Genomic DNA, 668 nt, shown 5'->3' with positions numbered 1-668 from the left:
AATGAGACTTGGGAGGATGAACCCCCTTTGCTCACCAAAGAACTAGATGATTTGTCTAGGCAGAAATTACCTCAAAAGAGACAGGATCCTGGGAAGTTTTCAATACCTTGTACCATAGGCACCATGACCTTTAAGAAGGCCTTGTGTGACCTACGGTCAAGTGTAAACCTCATGCCCCTCTCTGTAATGGAGAAGCTAGGGATCTTTGAGGTGCAAGCTGCAAAAATCTCACTAGAGATGGTAGACAACTCAAGAAAACAAGCTTATGGACTTGTAGAGGATGTTCTGGTAAAAGTTGAAGACCATTACATCCCTGCTGATTTCATAGTCCTAGAGATTGGGAAGTACATGGATGAATCCATCATCCTTGGCAGACCCTTCCTAGCCACAGCAAAGGCTGTGATTGATGTTGATAGAGGAGAATTGATCATTCAAGTGAATGAAGAATCCTTTGTGTTTAAGGCTCAAGGATATCCCTCTGTCACCATGGAGAGGAAGCATGAAGAGCTTCTCTCAAAACAGAGCCAAATAGAGCCCCCACATTCAAACTCTAAGTTTGGTGTTGGGAGGCCTCAACCAACTTCTATGTTTGGTGTTGAACCCCCACATTCAAACTCTAAGTTTGGTGTTGGGAGGTTCCAACATTGCTCTGAGCATCTCTGAGGCTC

Source organism: Arachis duranensis, chromosome 2 (assembly GCF_000817695.3).
Source record: "Arachis duranensis cultivar V14167 chromosome 2, aradu.V14167.gnm2.J7QH, whole genome shotgun sequence".
NCBI classification, from domain to species: Eukaryota; Viridiplantae; Streptophyta; class Magnoliopsida; order Fabales; family Fabaceae; genus Arachis; species Arachis duranensis.
The sequence above is the reverse complement of the archived record's forward strand: the minus strand, read 5'-3'. Positions refer to the sequence as shown.